The sequence below is a fragment of the Tenebrio molitor genome, chromosome 1 (assembly GCF_963966145.1).
Source record: "Tenebrio molitor chromosome 1, icTenMoli1.1, whole genome shotgun sequence".
NCBI lineage: Eukaryota > Metazoa > Arthropoda > Insecta > Coleoptera > Tenebrionidae > Tenebrio > Tenebrio molitor.
In genome coordinates this window covers 22,977,926-22,997,920 of record NC_091046.1, presented here as the reverse complement: position 1 = coordinate 22,997,920, position 19,995 = coordinate 22,977,926, and positions in this window count along the sequence as shown.

Here is a 19,995-nt window from a genome sequence, read left to right as displayed (position 1 = left end):
CCCCAAGGCTCCGGAGGGTATGTTCAACGCCACTTAAAGCTGCTGTCCGTGATTTCGCTGCTGCTGTTGTCGATGTATGTCTGTATGATGTGTCATCAACCGGCCTGTTCGGAGAACGGCAAGACTCGCGTGTTGCGGAACTCCCAGCGTGTCGTTTACCAAACACATGCGGTCAGTGGGATTTTACTCACCATTAAGATTCCTACCGTTAAAAAGAAATTTTGTGCGGTAGTTTCTCAGACCTACAAACGGTTTTTTTCCTTTTGTAGTGCTATAACCTGTGATTTCCCAAGTAACAAGTGTAAAAACCAGTAAATTAGAAATATTTAATTTGTTTTAACTTTTTCATTTTTAAAATAGGAATTAAACACTTCCACTATTTCAACATTTGAAGTATTAGGAAGAATATAATTGTAGGTACACTGCTTGTTTAAAAAATGTAAAGTAAGCTAAATTATTCATTTTTAAAAATAAATTAATATATTTATTTAAAATGTTATAAGCGATTTTTTACGTTATAAATTTACAAATAAGTGTACTTATGTCCAGAATGTTGCAGTAAACAGAACTAAATCAATTAATCTAATGTTTTGAGACGATTCACATATTCACTTAAAATATAAAATTAACATGTACCTATATGAATTCTTTTTTTACTAATATTTATTTTTTTTAATTCACTGTTTAATTGATACAAAAGTATTACCTATCTTTGATTTTGCAGTTAAAATGTTGGATGATGAAAATCTTGCACTAATAGATAGAAATGCGTCGACTATGTTAATTAAATAATACTCACGTTTCACACAAATAATAAATACAATAAATAATAGTAGTAGTTTGTGTGGATTTCAAAAGGTCTTTGAAGTTTCACTTAACATGCAAATCCATACCTCTACGATAGTAATATCGATAATATATGAACGATAATGTAATATACCCAAATATACCTGTAATTATGTAAACATATGACTTTGTCTGGTGATTAGATATTCAGAAAACGTATGGAAGATTAGAAGTAATTCTTAAGAAATAAATACAATATTTTCCCAATTAATTCTTGTTACTCAGAATATATGGTTCTTAGTTTGGTATTTTATACATTATAGTGTTTTTATATGAAATATTCCAGTATTTATGTTATTCTTTATATTCAAGAGTAAATAATTCAAGATCAAATCAAAACATTTACGGTCAACAATAAATGAAGGTATTAACCAGAAATTAAAAAAAAAACACTACAAAGTTTCTTAGCTTATATTGAAGTGTTGTGACCTCTAAATGGTAACGGTTGAGTGGAGCAAGACAGACATTGGGTTTTCCACGATAGCTACTTTAGCTACCCTAATATTAAAACTGTTTGAACGGATACACGTAACGTCTCAAAACCATTGCGATAAATTTATTTTTATAAAAATTATTATAAAAAATCGGTGGTAACTTTTTACTTATCTACATATTCGCATTTTTAATCTTATTATTGTGTTTTATTAGTACCTACGGTTTATTTTACAAACTATGAAAACTGTGTAATTAATTTCCAAATTTAGATTAATATTGGGCTTACTAGTAACTGGACTAATAATAATAATCAGAATCATAACAAATAACAAAAAATTGTTTCAAAGTCGGTATGACTCATACTAATTGTATACACCTAAACTTTTTAATAGTGTTTTTATAACTTCGAATTAATTTAATTTACTACTGAAGGACGATTATTATCTTCTAGCTTGAAAAACTTATTTTAACTGGAAAATTTTCTTAAATAAAACATTATTAACACAATTTCTTCAAATATTAATTGAAGTTAATAAGTTAAATACTCGTATTAGCAATTGATATCATTTTATCAAATCCTTTATGATCTATATTCCTTGTCACTAAAATATTTCCAATCTTAATGCACAACACAAATTGCTGAAGCAATAATAATGATTTTTATAATGAACTGTTCTGTTAACCGCAGTATTGTTTTTTTATAGTAATGGTAAATTTAAATAATTATTATATTATTATAATATTAAAGATGATTTATTCTATTAAAAATATTGCATAAAAACAACAACTTTTATGTATTTTTTTGTTCGACACTGTCGAGTCGAATTTGAGATTTTTCTCCTGTGTGAACGGAGTTTGATAAATGTGACAACTTGTCAAAACGAAACGTCAAGCTAATTTTAAAGATTTTAAGCTATTTTGAACCTTTAAGTGTCTCGTCGAACAAATAAACGTTGTATTCAACTCGTCCTTGTGTAAACTGGACTTTTTTTTGCACTCGTGGGCCTTTAAAACGCTCGTTTCACTCGCGTTTTAAACTGGCCCACTCATGCAAAAAAAAGCCCAATTTACACACGAACTCGTTAAATAAATAACTGTTCTTATACTTAAAAGTAATTATTAAAATGTATTGGTCCCGACCGTTTACAGATTTAGTTCTCAATATCGCTAAGTTCTGCAAACTAATTTATCAAAACAAATACAGATAAACTTTCTACACAATACCTCAAATAATAATGATACATAATTGATCTAATTAACTATGTTGGGTCATCGGCAAAACGTAAGATTGAAATTAGTAATATGCATATCTTAATCAAACGAAAACATTTAACAATGGTAAAAATGGTTAAAAAACTGTTGTTAAAAGTTAAAATAACGTTCGCGTCATAGTAGTTGTTAATTCGTAACGCAAACCTAGGAAATCTTTTTTGGTTTAAAAAAATTACAGTTTTTAATCTTCAGTCTAACCAAATAATCAAATTAACCATAATTACCAACTATAAAAATAGTCTTACTAAATTCTTCATTAATTTTACAATGTGGATCTTAAAAAAATGAATTTTGTGGAACATAGAACTATAAAGTAATTGAAGCAAACACTGAATATATATGTACGTTCATAGCGATACGAAGGTCAAGTTATCTTACAAGGCAGGCAATTGTTTGGACAAATTCGTGATTATGTGAAAAATTACCAACAACGGTCAATAATATCCGGAAATATTTGGGGAGCTGTAATGAGGTCAAGTTTGGAAAATTTTGTGTTTACATGCTTTAACATTTTAAGGATTTTTTTAAGATTCATATTTTTTTTTTGTATTTCAAGACATATGTACAGGGTGTCTCAGCTAAGACTTTCGAGCCTAATAACTCGGTTATTTTCCAACGGATTTGTGTGAAATTTAAAGTGCAGATATTTTAGACCGTGAAGAATAAAATCCCATTAATGCAATTACCCAAGTCTTAAAAACGTAACTTTTACATGCATTTTTAAAATGTTGAATCAGTTAAGATTTACATCAAAAAAATTGATCGTCAATAAAAAATGCTGTAGCGAGGAACTCGTCCTTGAAAGGCGTCTGGTTTGCAAAAAAAGGCAAAAATCTGTGTTAAACGTGGCTGCAAATGCAAAAACGTAGACGCGTATGAAACAAACGCGGAATTTTGCAGAATTTTGGTTATCCCTTTTCGCACAAACGTAGGTGACATATTTGACGTTTATCTTTCTAACCTTACAAACACTTACAAAGTTAAAGACAACATTTGGACGTAATTTATTATACTGGATGCTTTAATTCTTTCATAAAGGACTAAAACACGATCGGGATATTTTAGCAAGGTAATTTAGTTCACGTACGCTTCCTGTGTCTTCAATTAATTGACGACTCTCTTAACCTTACATTTTGTAAAGCCTACATTTGGATAGTGTTCCACGAGAAAACGAACTGTGTCATTGAAGTTCTTACGACACCCTCCATTGGCAAAAATTGTTTCCTTTTTCAACAATATTGAAATGTCTGCCATTGTGGTCTATTTTTAGAGTATTTTCAATAAATTTACTCAATTTGACGTTTCTAATAAAGCGCGTCCAATTTTGACAGATTTTAAAGGGTGTACAAAATGTTGCTTGGCAATTTTTCATCAATTGTTTCAAAAGGTAACTGCTCAAATACCTTCAAATTTTAAATTAAATTTTTAAAAACAAAATCTAATATTTTCGTTGAATCATACGAGTGATTTAGTTAATTGTTTGTGTAGACCCCTATTTTTTTATGTTTGACAATCTAATAATAATCGCGCCTACTTTTCAATAAAGGAAACATGTGTTAAAATTACATTTTTTAACTTGAGATAATTGAACCATCACCGTCTAAAATATCTGCATTTTAAATTTCACAAAATTCCGTTGTAAAATAACCGAGATATTAGGCTCGAAAGTCTCAGCTGGGACACGCTGTATAAGTTGTAATTAGATACAAAATAAAGTATAGGTATCTAGTAATAGAGCATGTGAAATAAAGACTTTATTGTAACAATCATCGAGACATTAATTATTGTTATTTACGTAACAAGTGAGTAAAGTAATACTTTTTTTTTCGAGAAGCGAGTGCGCAAATCCGCCGAGTAAAAAAAAGATACTTTACTAACGATTTGCCTACAAAAAATTTTTGGCGCCCGTAAGTTTAAATAACTATTTTTATGTAATAAAACATTGAAGTCGATATTGATATTGAAATTGATATTGAAATAGTCATATCCTTGCCAATATATTTCTTAATAATTATTCAAAATTAATCAACCACCACATTAGCACTCAAAATAAAGAACCACCAAAAAGAAAATTACTTAAATTATAAAACACCTAGAGATAGGGCTATTGGCGAGGCCTCCCCAAGAACCAACGCATGTATTGGGTACCTCTAAGGAGTCTAAGGTGATGTGGAAAACCCTCTTTATTGTTTTTTATCATAATAATTATTTTTCTTCAAACAATATTCATTTTTACTCATTGAAATATACAGGGTGATTTTGAAAGTTGTGCAGATATTTTAATCACGAGCTACTGGCTTCATGTAGAACACGGAAAAAATGTTTAAAAAATTCTATGTCAAAAAATAAAATGACATTTATTTTTTGAGCTACAATGTTTTTTAATTGCTTCTAGACTTCTACGTTGTCAAACAACCTCGTAGGTAAAATTTCGGCACTTTTTAAAAATACACCCTGTATATCATATTTTATAAAACGTACACCAATGCGGTTTCCTTGTTTTAAAGCATATTTCCTATAGGTTACTTCGCAAAACATGATATACAAGGGTGTATTTTTAAAATGTGCCGAAATTTTACCAACGAGGTTGTAGGACAACGTAGAAGGGTAAAAATCACCAAGGTGGCAAATTACAAGTTTGGTTTTATGATGAAAAAACTTGGAATGATTATGAAAATCAGCTTAAATCGTCAGTAAACTTGTGTATAAATAATATTTAAATTGGGCAAGCACAAAACACATTAATTTTTTTCTAATTTGTTTTTCAAAAAAGCCATCGCAAAAAATCGTCATTTCGAGAACTTTATTTTTCTAGCATTAGCTTTTTTCTTCGGCGCAAATTAGCGCAAATAAGACGAACTGTCTTTTTTTAGTAACTTTTTCGGCCTTTTTTTAGTATTTTCAGCCTCGTGGTGCCATATTACTATGATAAAAACAACAAGTATAATATCTTGTTGAAAATTGTGTAAACACAACATAAACAATAAATTTATTGAGAATTTGCAATAGCAGATGTCACTCCAGGAATGAAACAATCATCCTGGGAACATCATTATCATTTTGACAACATGCCATCATGTCCGGGAACGTTCCCAAAATGACCGTTCACGAAATGATGTTTTCAACTAAACGCTGTTTTTTTTTGACGGCAGTCATTTTCGACGCTGTCTGATATGGTTAATGTAAAATATTTCAGGTTATTGTTTTAATGTTGTAATCTAAAAGGTATTTTTTCAATATTCCAAACTTATAACGCATTCCCGGAATGATGACCTATTGATGTACGCTCTGTAAATAGTGAATTGAAAGGTACTTATCAGTTATCACTTAATTATAATTAATTTGGCGAAAAACAGTTATGACAGCCGGTTATAATATCATCTCCTACCACAAACTGCGGCTAGCACCTAAAGGCTGTGTTCATTATAAATTCTTTTCAGCTAGTTACAACTGCGTTCACTGAAATGATGCATACTTTGTCGGACAAAATATTTAATCATATTTCTATTTAAATTAATTAGATTTTTTGAATAATAGTTAAAAAAATTAGATGTTAAATAAAATTGGCCGCTGATAAGTAGTGGAAACTGTTTATTTTATGGGAATTCCTGGTGTATGTTTCTAAGAATCGTACATGTACTGATGATGGGCATATTCGGTGGCTGTCGTTGTGATGAATTATGTAAAATGATGAGTTATTATTGGTATGTAATTATTTTCAATATACAAATTCTTTTTCATAAAATCGAATTTCAATTATGCGTGAGCGAAAGAGAATGAGCGAAAGTGAAACCTTCACCCACTGGTAACCATGGATACAGACCCACTTTCTAGGGAGGTATCGAACAAAAGAATTTTGAATGTAAAGTTACAGACTCATTTTCCAAGGAGGTATCTAAGGTATCGAACAAAACCAAACACAGCACTCGCCGCTGCGCGTAGTGGCCGAACATGCAATTCGCGTGAACAAAAGCTTTACCTTCCTCTCTCGTAGTGTAAATAACTATTTTTAATTGTAAAAAAAATGAAATTTAGAAGGCATACCTAATCTTAAATTTCCGATGTACGAAATGGCCGAATCATTTTTTATAAAATAAATGTGAAATTTGACTTTGATAGCCTTTTATTATCGGGGATAATATAACTAGTGTTATGATTATCATCGGTGATAGCACGAGCTAAAACCTATAGAAAATTGAACTCGTGCTACGCACTCGGTCAATTTTCATAGGTTTTAGCTCGTGCTATCATCGCTGATTACTCATAACACGTGTTATATTTGGTGAGAGAATATAATGAACGCTAACAGAAAATACATTTTTTTAAATGTCAAAAATTTTAAACGATCTGTCAGTTTGACAGTAAATAATTACAGTTACAGGATACTCAATACAAATGGAGTTTTCTTCTCAATAAACTTTCGAATCTCTTACTCGCTGGCATCTCCCCATCGATGGTGATTTACTGGGCTACTGGTTGAGACGTTTTCTGGTTAACAGCACTATTTTCTGACTTCAATATGTTCATTGAAACTTTCTGTCACTTTGACATTAACCAATTTTATTCATTAAAAACAAGTGACAGTGAACATGCGGTGATAAAATTATCATCGATTTGATAGCCTCTTCTGCGTCTTTGTTTCTGTGTTTTAACCAATGAAATTAATCAAAAATGTACCATGTGACACGTGAATTATATTCTCTGTAATAATATCACAAGAGAGTGAGAATAAATTGAAAATAATTCGACAGATTTTCGAAAACTTGTTGCCAGGCAATAGACACGAGAGCCCGGAGGGCTCGAGTGGCTATTGCCATCTGGCAACAAGTTTGAGAAAGTATCTGGAGAATTATTTTCAATTTATTCTCACTCTCGAGGGGTATTCGGAGGATTATTTTTTCATGAGTACAAAATCAAAAATACAAAAAAAATTATATTATCGCACTGAATCGTTTTTCGTTCATGTTCAACAATTGATTGACACTTACTGTCAAATTGAAAAATATGTTGTCACTAAAGAAAAATTAAAACAAAATACGAACTATAATTATTCTCACTTGGATAATGTACTTAGATTATTGTCACTATAATAATGATACAATTGGACAGATTTGAACATGTGATCAAAAATGCTGATGAAGTATTGGAAGTTACAAACATGAAAAAATAATCAAAGTAATAAAGCAATCCGGATTTTTTCTTACAATCAGAACTACAGGACAATGCAGATTTTGATTATATAAAAGTTGACATTTCAATTAGGATAATAACTGAATAAATCGACATTTAAAATCTACGAACAAAGTACCGTGCGATCAAATAAAAAAATCAGAGTAGGCGAAAATGGTGGTTTGAACCAATCAAAGCATCAGAATAGCACAATCCAGGTAACTCGATTTTTTTTTAATTGATAGAATGATAGCACGTTACTTATAACGGGCCTTCGAATAAATTTATATTTAGAGCAACCTATGGAAATTCAATTGTTTGCAACATGTTTTCAGCGTTGAAAATGACACAAGAAACGTCTGACATTTTAACGAAATAAAATTAGGTTAGAAAATATTTTTAATTTTTGTAGTGCATTCTCCCCATGGCCTCCTTGATCGAAAGAGACAAAGTCTCTTGTAAGGCCAGCCGCATTAGCTAGTTTCAGGCCTTATTCGTGTTTTTAAGAGGGCAGCACTATAAGGGGTCTGGAGGGTTGCCTATCTTCAATAATATAACCTCAAATAATTGGCAGCGTAAGGTTAGATTGGTAAGAATCTATAAATTTTGGGATTCTGATATGAGAACGATAAAATCATCATAATTTTTTTTTTTAATTACAATAGATAAGCCAGTTATCAAAAATTATTTATTGAACAATAATTATGATGATTAATTAATTTAATTTCATAAGTTTTCTTTTTTTGGTAAGAATGTTTGTCTTTTTAAAAAATTGTGTCTTCGAATTACAATAATTACTTAGTACCGGAGATACTAATTTACCTATTATTATACTGCAAACAGTGTAATTATGAATTTTACATCGAAAAATGGGGTTGATATAAAGGTATGAAATTAAAATTTTGTTCAAAATATAATCGACTTTTTTATGTGGAAGATATGGCAAGATTTCCTGTATAATTTGGACCAAAAATTCTACTAATTTTATAAATCGTTCGTTTGGATAATTTAAATTTCCTCTATCTTGATTGTAAATTAATTCTAACAAGGGACTTTTCTTGTTAGGTAACGCATCACATAAAGTCGACAAACATATATCACAATTTACACCTTCTTTCAATTTCAAAATTAAATAGCCACATAGGAAAGCTGTGGCTGCTGATCCTATTTCCAACGTTGTCGGGTAATACTACCATAATTTCATTAGGCTGAGCACTTCAATTTTGAATTTCTATTAATTTTGCATTACTAGTGTATTCTAGACCAGATTTTAGATTAGATGTATTCACACTCTTCATCAATCCATTCTTTAAAATTAGTCGAACTGCATGCTCAGCTGCTCTACAATCTGTGAGGTCATTGCTACCTCCTCGGAGTCTAATATTTGAAAATAAAGCTTCAACTGCATCCGAACTAAAAGATCTTGTCAAAACATAAAAAAAGTTAAGATCGTGGATTAAATATTTCACGCAAAGATATGTGCTTCTTGCTGTGAATATTAGTGCTTCAGCCGTTTCCTTTGTTAAACCTTTCATATTTGCTCCTGCTGAAGTTGTTTGAATATCGTTAATAAATTTTGGAAAATCTTCATTTAACCAAATAAGTCTCGCATCATGAACGTCGGTATATGGGGCCGTGTTCGGATCTCTTTTATGAATATACTGTGTTCTATTGCTCACATCATGAATTTGGAAGTATTTATACATGTTTTCCATAAATTTTATTGTTGCAATACTGTCCTTAAAATTAGGAAATTCTTCGTCATAATTATCATGCTCGTGATGGTGAGCAAGATATCGAAGCGATGCGGTAACAGCCGGTGAAAAAATTTGGACAGCAGGATAAACCTTCATTTTTTCTAAATTGGACGGGTATAAATGTTTTCTTGTTAAAAATCGAACTGGTTTAATAATTAAATTTTCTTGCATATCTAATAAAGTTTTCAAATAATTTGCCGAGATGATGCCATCAGACGAAGCCATATCATGATCCAAAAATATACTTCTTGCATTTTTTATTGCATGACAATAATCGAAACTGAAGAAGAAATGTAGGCCAGGACTGTACGGGTGTGGAATTACATTCTGAAGTATTCCATTTCCAAAGTGTTTAAACAAAGCTACATGACTTTTGTGATTGTCTCCAACTATTCTGATCACTTTAAATCCACATTCCGCTAATCTAATGTAAGCTAATAAAAAATTTTGCTATTCAAATCTTTATGAAAATGATAACTTGCAGGTATAATAAATTTTGTTGAAAGTCCATGAATAACAAAACAAAGAAGTTGATTGGCAGCAACAGGGTAACGTCCAATTGTTTCCGATTTAATTGTACAGAGCTTTCCGAACTGCCATATCATCAACAATCAACGAGCAAATTCGTTCTGGGGCATTCAAAGTTTTAATTTCACACATAAGTCGATTTTTAATCAAATTTTCATTATCTGTCCCGAAATATTTTTTTAAGGTTGTTTTGCGAGGTAATTTTAACAGAACATTTCTAGGAAACTCATATCTTTTTGAAGAACAAAATCTCCATACTATACATTGGCGGATTGTCATTTCGGACCATACGGGGTTTTTTTTATTATAATTGTTAATTTGGTCTAACAAAAATATTGCCTTGGGATTCATGATAGACGCATCTTTTTTAATCTGGTGTAAGCTTCGATACTCGGAATTACTAATATTTTTTTCTTTCTCCAAATCTAATTCAATTTTACTCTTTTAGATAACACTTCCTTCCAAGTTTGTATTAGTTTAAGATTGGGTTGTAATCTTTGTACACCTCATATTTGCAAATGCAATGCGAAAGTTGACGAAATTGGCACCCACGGTCTAAGTTGTTTCAAAAGCAGTGGTAGATTTTCAAGACACACTGAAATTAATTCCATTATCAACCGGTCTTTGACTTCTATTCATGTTAATTCAACTTTAGAACCAAACGGACTATCTCGTGATGACGGAAAACGCCCTGATGAGATGACTTTAGTGCCGTGGATTAAAGGTCAACCTTTGGTTTGGGACGTTACTGTCCTAGATACACTTGCAGACAGTTACGTACTGTAGAAAAAGTCAGGCAGCCAAATATACACTTTCAATAGTTCACTAGATTCCTATTTCAATTTTATAAATTACTTCAATCCATGATGCCATATGCCAAAATAAATGCATTAATGTCAATTCGTGTCACTGTCAATTAGGTATTAATTTAAAGGCTAGTTTGGTCAAGGGTTTTTATACTTGATTATCGATGGGCTGCACACTGCACAGAACAAAATTATGTTCAACGAATCCGTATTAGAAAAAACATGATTTTGAACATTTACAAACATGTCTATGATGAACATCCGGAACTTAAGGTTGGTGATACGGTTAAAATAAAGAAGTGCAGATGTGGGAATTGGATCTGGCTATTGAAGTGACTGTGGAACCACTGATTATACACCTTGGAGAGTCTGTGAGTCTGATGACGATTCGAATTAACCGGAAAAATTCGAAGATGAGAGTTGATTTTTTAAATCCATAATATATCTGAGTTATCGTTAATGATTGTTTCTATTTATGTACTAACTTATTGCTTTTTTTTCATGAATTCTAGATTAAACACATTATTAAACACGTTTTCTCATTTCAATCAGATTTTTTTATCGAATGTCAAAACATTGTCAGACTGACGGAGATTTTGACAAACAGAATTTTTAGCGGTATCGTGGATCCATATCTATTATAAATGAATTTAAGGTATCTAGGCAGCCTTGATGACTGTATATTGGGTTGCCTGACTTTTTCTACAGCATTAAAAAATGAACCACAGTACCATTTTTATGGTAGTAAAAAAAAGTAACGCTAAAGGTATAAGATTATATGGCCCCTCTAAAAGTACTTACCGGAGATATATGTTCCATTTGTCGCAATTGCAGTAGGCGGCAAGCCCAACCATAAATCATGCTTCAACGAATTCTCTGTTGTGAATTCCAGAGCCGGCCTCAAAACAAATACGTACCGATGAAATTATATTTATTTCATACTGTCCGGTAGATGCTCGATTGCATCAGCAATTTGAGTCCGGTAGGTGAGTTATAACAGTATCAGAACCGGAAAGTGTCACTTAGCAACACCTACCGGACTGTTTTCCTTTTATACATCAAATCTGACATTGAAAAGTGAAAAAGTCAAAAAATATTCGATCTAGAAAAACAATAGCAACGGCCGTTGCCACAGGAAAAAAGGTGATGCTATTTTCACAATATAATGTGATTTTTTAATTTTTGAAATAAAATGATGAGACTTCCAGTATGAAATAAAATACATTACGATATACATCCGGTAGTACTTGTAACACGTACTCGTTTAGACATTCTAGACTCGGCTCCTAACGGCGCCTCGTCCATAATGTCTAACTCGTACTGTTACAAGTAACCTACCGGACTTATAACGTAAATTACTATTATTTATTTCCACCTTCTAAGTAAATGACACTTTATAGGTATTTGTGGTAACTAAGTAAATGGGTAATTACAGGCAGAGCCCTGTAATATTTAACAGGCACGTAGAAGAGACCTGTAAAGACTTTACAATGCTCATCAAAAAAGAAATAATCAAAACTAATTAAATGATTTTTTTTTAAAGTTTATTACAAACACAAATAAATTTAACTATCAATTGTGGCAATTACATACGTTAATAATGCATTTTGATCCGTTTCGCAAGTCATTTTCAAATCGCTCCTGGGATCTAATCAGTAGAGAGCCGCACTTGCAGCGTTGGTAATTCCGTGGTTATTTTCTTGCATTTCAAGAAAATCGCCTTCAAAGTCTTCATCGGGCATTAAAGCCATTCTTTCTTTTCTTTCTTTTTGCAACAAATTTCACAATACTTCTGATAAATAACAATTAAAAAACGAAATTTAAAGACTGAAGGTGAAAATAAAAGTTTGTATGCAACTCGCTTAGCAATTAATCTTTACTGGGCTTACTGGCTTATGGAGACTCATTCCTTACGTCACTCGTCCAACAAGTGCCAGCGCGCCCATAAAGATTAATTTACTAAGCTCGTCACATAAATAACTATTATGCAATACACAATACTATTACAAGTCATCTTCCTCACTTTTCGAATCAAGCTCACTGTCAGTATCTAACGTAACTAATAATAAAGTCTTTGGTATTTGGCGACACGTAATAATTTCCACTTCAATGACGTGTTGTACAAAATTTTTCCATGCATTACGTTTAACATTTTGCACTTCATTTCTTATTAAATCCACCACACCTGTACTTAAATTAGGCGATGTATTGTGTCTCCGTATGGCGCTCTTTAAGGCTAATCGGGATGACCAAGTGTGCGAGAGAGATACAGATATCGGAAAAGTATTTAGCGTTTTTTAAAGAAACGGTATGACCGATTTTCAATTTTTAAACTGCAAGTGTCATAAAATATTACTTCAAAATGCGGCAACTTTTTACTTTTTTTATTTGTGATTCCATTCAAAAAAAAAAATTTTTTTCTTCGTTATTAAAAAAAAAATTAAAAATCTGCTCAACGGCGCATGTGGGGGCCAACTTCTTAATGGCGAATCTTTTTTTATTTTTAAATTTTGACAAAAAATAACGCCCGAAACAGAAATATACGTTTTTCTTTGACAATCACATACCGACAATATTAAGTGTACAATAAAGATAAGATTGCACTCTTGCATAGGAAAAAAAAGTGGAAATACCATTATAAATGATTGTAGCCGAAGCAAGCCATTCCTATTATATGTTATGAAATTTTTGCCGCTTCACTGTGAACTGTCAATTTTTGTCACTCTCAGTGTTATTTTTTAGGTGAAAAGTGGTGAAGAGAATTTTACTTATTTATTTTTTTTTTAAATTAACGATTGAGTTGTTTTGCAACAAATTTTACTCTTGTATGTAAACGATGTGTTTTCACTTATTCAAACCATTTTGATCATTTTTTATATGAAGCGACAACCATACATTTTTACAACTGTACGTTGCAGCAAAAAATCAAGTGGCTCCAAATATCGCTGTCAACTAAATAATAATAATTATAAATAATAACTAAATAAAAATTTAAATAAAGGAGAATTTTATAAATATTTAGGTATTAATCAATCAAATCATATTCAACATTCAATTATAAAAGAAAATTTAGAAAAACAATTTTATTTAAGAATTAAATCTATTTTAAAATCAAAATTAAACGGTAATAATTTAATTAAAGCAGTTAATACATATGCTGTTTAATTGTTGACCTATTCTTTTGGTGTTATAAAATGGTCCAAAACTAATTTACAGAATATAAATATTCAAACTAGAGTTCTCTTTACAAAATTTTGTAAACATCACCCCAAATCTGCTATTGAAAGATTTAATTTACCACGCGAAAATGGTGGTAGGGGTTTCTCAAATCTAGAAATTCTATAACATAATCAAATTGCTTCACTAAAAAATTATTTTCTCAATAGAGCTCGTGATAACACTTTTTTTAATGCTTTGGTTTCAGCGGATAAAGGTTACACACCTTTAAATTTAAGCGATAATTTAATTCATGTATAAAAAATCCCATAAGCCGCGATGCATTTGTCACTTTGACATCGGATAAAGTTAGCCCTAACTTTGCATCTGGATAAAATGTGCTTAAACTTCCATGGCAAACTTTTTCGAACCTGATTATTGTTTGTTGGTATGAAAACGAACCAACATTCTTAAACATTGACACAGCTTGTAATAAATTGACGTGCAAAATGGCGAATTTAATTTTTCATAATTACCTACCTATCATTATTCATTAAATTATCTCATCGAATTACGCTCGAGGTTTTTTTCGTCCAGGATAAAATTTCAATTTTTTAAACTCTAATTTGGTTTCTTTTTGGTAAATTGACTCCACAAACCACCAGATAAAAAAACTCGTCCTTCGGACTCGTTTTTTTATCGGGTGGTTTGTGTCGTCAATTTACCAAGCAACCAAATTATCGTAAAAAAATTCAGTTTTATCCGGACAAAAAAAGACCTCTCGTGTAATTACAGTCGATAATTTAATTCATGTATAAAAAATCCCATAAGCCGCGATGCATTTGTCACTTTGACATCGGATAAAGTTAGCCCTAACTTTGCATCTGGATAAAATGTGCTTAAACTTCCATGGCAAACTTTTTCGAACCTGATTATTGTTTGTTGTTATGATAACGAACCAACAATCTTAAACATTGACACAGCTTGTAATAAATTGACGTGCAAAATGGCCAACTCAATTTTTCATAATTACCTATAGTGAAATTTTTTTAATAAACAATTGTCAGTGTCAAAATGAAGTAAAAAACCATACTGTACCACCCTAAAATTAGGACATGTGGACCAGCTGTATAACAATTTGACACCAAATCATGGTTAAAGGTTATGTTCAGTTCACTTCCCGTACCTTTCTTCCGTGAATTCATCTTAAAAACAAATTTAATGAGAAATCAGGAGAAACCTTTTCGAATTTGAAATAAACTCTCGCTCGTTAGGGCGCAGGCTCAGTTACATAAAAAAATGTTGACACTCAATGTGACCAATCGTATTATCATGAAAATCACAGTTTGGCTCATACCAACAAGACAACGTTTTGACAATTGTTTATTAAAAAAATTCAACTATACCTATCATTATTCATTCAATTATCTCATCGAATTACGCTCGAGGTTTTTTTCGTCCAGGATAAAATTTCATTTTTTAAACTCTAATTTGGTTTCTTTTTGGTAAATTGACTCCACAAACCACCAGATAAAAAAACTCGTCCTACGGACTCGTTTTTTTATCGGGTGGTTTGTGTCGTCAATTTACCAAGCAACCAAATTATCGTAAAAAAATTCAATTTTATCCGGACAAAAAAGACCTCTCGTGTAATTACAGTCGATAAAATAATTTCAGATATTGTTGAGCCAAATATACCTGACACTATAGCAAATATAAAACAAAAGTCTTTACATGGGAGATATTTTAAAGAACTAGAACAACCAGAAATTAATATTCAAGCTTCTCATGCATGGCTTAAAAAATCAAATATTCATCCTGAGACTGAGGGTTTTATATTTGCAATACAAGATCGTGTTATAAATACAAGAAATTATAAACAACACATATGCGGATTACAATCGATCATTGATAAATGTAGGATTTGCGGAACTGAAGGGGAAACCATTGAACATATCATTTCTTCTTGCACCGTTTTGGCTCAAAGCGAATATAAAAAACGTCATGATATATTCGCAAAAATTATACACATGAATTTAGCAGTTAAATTCAACTTATTAAAGGATACACAACCACATTATATTTATAAACCCGAAAGTTGTTTGGAAAATGACAATTACAAATTATATTTTGATCGTACAGTTTTAACCGACATTCATATTCAGCATAACAGACCAGACATTATTATTTTAAATAAACAACAAAAGCAAGCATATCTTTTAGATATAGCTGTTCCAAATTCACACAATATAACACAGACATATAATACAAAAATTAATAAATATTTAGAACTCTCCGTTGCTATGAGAAATCTTTGGTGTTTAGAAAAAATTTCGATTTTACCATTTATAATTTCAGCAACAAGAATAGTACCGCAATCTCTTTTTAAAAATTTAAAAATTTTGGACTTAGACAACAAATTGGTGGTTGAAATTCAAAAAGGTATATTATTATACTCATGTCATATCGTGAGGAAATTCCTTAACATTGACACAGAACATAAAACACAAAAAAGTCAAAATGTGGAGGCGAGACGCCGGTAATTATGTTGATAAGCACTGCACTATTACTTGATAGTATTATCCGTAATAGTGTATGTACTCCGGCAAAATTGCCGTGCCGCCGGGTGGTGGAGGGTTAAGGAAATTGATTCATTTTTTGTAGTGGGGCACTGTTCCATTAAGAAAATGCTGGTGATAAAGGCGAATAGCTGGCTGTGTATTCTTGCCACACTCAAAATACGCTTGTAGCATGTTGGTCATTTCATTTTTACTCAAAGTTATGACAAATGCAATTTTTTACAGTCTAATAACTTGTCAAATTACTTGCGTAACAACTGCTCCAGCTGACAGGTTGCACAAAGTAACTAGATTTTTAAGAAATATATATTATAACGCTCTTCTAAGGACCGAAGAAAAAAGCACTATAGCCGGGAAAGCGCTATTACCGGGAAAACCTTGCCGGGCCCTTTCTTACAAAATCGGAGCACTTATTGGAATGTTAGAGCTCCTGACCTGGGTGAACCAATTTTTTAGTTTCCACCTCTTCATATTACGCGTATTGTATTTTTTTGCGGCTGGTTCCTTCATGGACCGAAACAAATTCACTTCTTTTTTTTTAATATCGTACGTAAAATTGATGTCCTTATAGCCATTAATTCACGGAACATTTTACGAAAATTTTTAAGTTGGTAAAGCTTGATGCGGAATTATCTTGTCATGCATGTCAGTTTAAATTACAAAATGTGTCAAAAATTATTTATCAGGATTTATCAGGCAGCAAATTCGCGACCGTATTTTTGGCAATTTCACGTATTTCAGCGGGCGTACATAGGTACTATCGCGGCCAAAATACTTTGGTCGTCACTTTTTGACACTTCAAATGTAAATCAAGTATTAATGTCAATATACATGACAATTTCAAATTATTCTTGTCAAAAATATGGCACCTTCAGTTTTGGATAAATATAGAATCGTCTTACTTGCTTCTGCAGGTTGTCTAAACCGTGACCATGTTGATCTTTTGCTTTTGAACCCTGCCTCCGCAGCTGGGATTTACCCCACCTGTATGACACTGATAGATTAAAATAATTTTGACAACAGTAAAAAATAAGGTTAAACATCCTAAAGCTCGCTTTACAATTGAATATCATTTATGTCACATTGACGACCAAAGTATTTTGGCCGCGATAGTACTATGGCGGACAAATTCCAAAAAATAGTATAAAAAAAGCCAAATTTACACTAGAACGAGTTGAATACAAGGTTTTTTTGTTCGACGAGCCTCTTAAAGGCTCCAAATCGCCTAAAATCATTAAAATTAACTTGAGGTTTCGTTTTGACAAGTTATGATATTTATCGAAATCCGTTCACACAGGAGAAAATTCTCAAATTCTGACAGTGTCGAACAAAAAAATCTTTTTGATTCAGTGTAAATCGATCAAACTCTTTTGTTAATTAATTTTTTTCATTGAAAATGATTTTCACGACATTTTATACACAAAACATACCAACTTCCCTTATTTGATTTTCTGGCAAAATAATAATTCACGAATAAAGCCCACTACGGTTTTAATAAGGCCCACTCCTTTGCCGAGCCTTATTAAAACCAGCTCACATTAAAGGGTATAAGATATGATACGAAAAGAAGTTAAAAGCAGAATGAAATAAATGCATGCAATGAAAAAGAACTTTCCAAGGAATACTGCAATGCTATTTTCAAACAGAGATTTGTGGTAAATACCTTAAAATCTTATACTTACTTTTCCCGCTTTTTAACAACACTGGTGGGTGAACTTTGTAATGTTATTTTAACGCGAAATTTGAACATATCTGGTACGGTCATTTGTACGAATTTTATGTACTCATGCGAAACGAACCGTTATGTTGTCGTATATTTGGAGATTTCTATAACTAAGTCAATATCATTAGTGGGCCTTATTTTCGAGCAGGCCTTATTTGGAACAGGTACCTTATTTCAAGACGTTTGATTAATAATTTCAATTAATTCCTTCTTGGTTACTTTTCCGGCAGGAACTTCAATTTGATTGGCATGCATGTAATTAAGAATATCTTATTTTTGTGTTTTGATTTGGTTTCTTCGATATTTGTCTTGAATGAATGAATTGTCTTGCATTATCCATGACACTCACCGAATTACGTGAAACATTAGGCAATAACTGGTGCTGAAACCAAGTTTCGAAGAGGATGCCGTCCTTGTCCTGGTGATAATCTGCTGAGTAATTGGTGAAGTTTTTCGCAGATAAAAGCAGTGTTCCAAGTATCCAATCGTTTTCATTCCCCGCATGAAGAACAATAATTCTTTTTCCACGGCTCGGGGGAATGTTTAAAACACAATTGCTAGAGTCATCCGTAATTTCTTCGCGATATTTTCTTATTTGCTGAATGTATTCAAACCTAGCACCCTTCAGCCGAGGACCCTCCATAATGGCATAATAATGCTAATTTTATACGAAAAACCAATACTTCTATACTGTGTCTACTGGGTGCCACAAAATTCGCGGAACAACTTAGCAGTGCGTTGTTAAATAGTCATTAAAATATCAGGTAAAAATTCAAAAAAAAAATCTATCATCGTTTTTGTAGAAGATATGGACCTACTTGTTACATTAAATTTCGCATTTAAAAACATTCTGTGTATCCCAATCAATAATAAAAATATTTCATTTTTGTCGTATCCATGGAAATGACAATTCCGGAAACGGAATCTTGGTCAACATTTTTTTGACATTTCTAAAAAATGATGTAAACCAATCATTAGCGTCATTAATAAATGACAATTATTAAAAATCACTTTGAAGTTTTTATTCTGACATCAAAAAAGCAAGGAATTGGCATTATCTAGAGCGGTATATAAGAGAAAGTAGGCTCGATCGTGGTTCCTAGGGGTGTTTGAGAGTTAGATTTGAGTTGGCAACTTGGTTTTCACAAAATTTGTGATGGTAATTCAAGCAAATTTAAATAGTTAACATATGTAATATTTATATTTTATTTTCACTCCAGAAACATTTTGTAAACTAGCAATTTTATTTAAACAGAGATAACGACAATTTTGACAATAAAAGTGCAGCAATTATTTGAATTATCAATCGAAAAATGCCCCTAGGAACCAGGATGGAGCCAACTCTCTTTAATATACTTACTAATTTTAGCATTATCGAGTCTTAAGTTGGGTTATATTCAGTAAAGGCCAGTTCACACATATTTGTCAGTTAAATGTCAGTTATGGCCAAGATTCCGTGTCCGGAATAGTACGTTATTTGAGGTAAAACGGACATAAAATTACTATTTGGAAATGCTGGAAATAATGAAGAAAATAATTGCAAACCTGATCACAATCGTTCAGAATTATTATGCCACTGGCTAGTAAAAGACAAATACTTAGTCAAAATCTTTTTTAATATTTAAAATAAATGAGATCAAAGCTGCACCTTTTGAGCCCCCATATCTTCTAATCTAAGGGGTATAGAATTTTTTTATTATTTTTCTCATTATCCTCTAGCATGA